We start from the raw sequence: 460 nt of genomic DNA, 5'->3' as shown, positions 1-460 counted from the left end.
TGCGAAAAAAATACATCAGAAGGGCAAAATAACCATACATAAAAAGTGTTTTTCTCAGCTTCGATACATAAGCTACAACTTACCATTTATAATCAACAATGCAATTTCGTGGATGGCATAGTCTAAAACACTGCTAAGATTTCGTTGATTTATTACACCATTCTTGTCTTACGTATATTTTGTTTAATATTTATCCATGGGTGTCTCGTGTTGATATAATATGAAATCATGCATATTGCTCATTAAGTAACGATATCTGTATTTTTTGAGTAAATATACTTTTGATCCTGTTTGTACTTTTTTGCTAAACGGCTTAAATTATTATAGGGCTGCTTGTCTTTTTGACCAGAGCGACTGATGCCAAAATTAATGCTTTGTGAAGTCAAAGAAGGGTCTAAACAAAGCAAACGCACACGTAACCAAGTTTCCGTTTGCTTATACTGAAATTTGGCTTTATGAT

General features: G+C 32.6%; 1 protein-coding gene across 1 annotated transcript in view; it reads right to left on the bottom strand.

Annotated features, from left to right (window-relative positions):
- LOC119581886 (ileal sodium/bile acid cotransporter-like) overlaps positions 1-460 on the bottom strand; it is a 26,095-nt gene that overhangs the window by 22,617 nt on the left and 3,018 nt on the right. The window lies entirely within an intron of this gene.

Source organism: Penaeus monodon, chromosome 15 (assembly GCF_015228065.2).
Source record: "Penaeus monodon isolate SGIC_2016 chromosome 15, NSTDA_Pmon_1, whole genome shotgun sequence".
Classification (NCBI taxonomy): domain Eukaryota; kingdom Metazoa; phylum Arthropoda; class Malacostraca; order Decapoda; family Penaeidae; genus Penaeus; species Penaeus monodon.
This window is presented reverse-complemented; position numbering and strand designations above follow the sequence as displayed.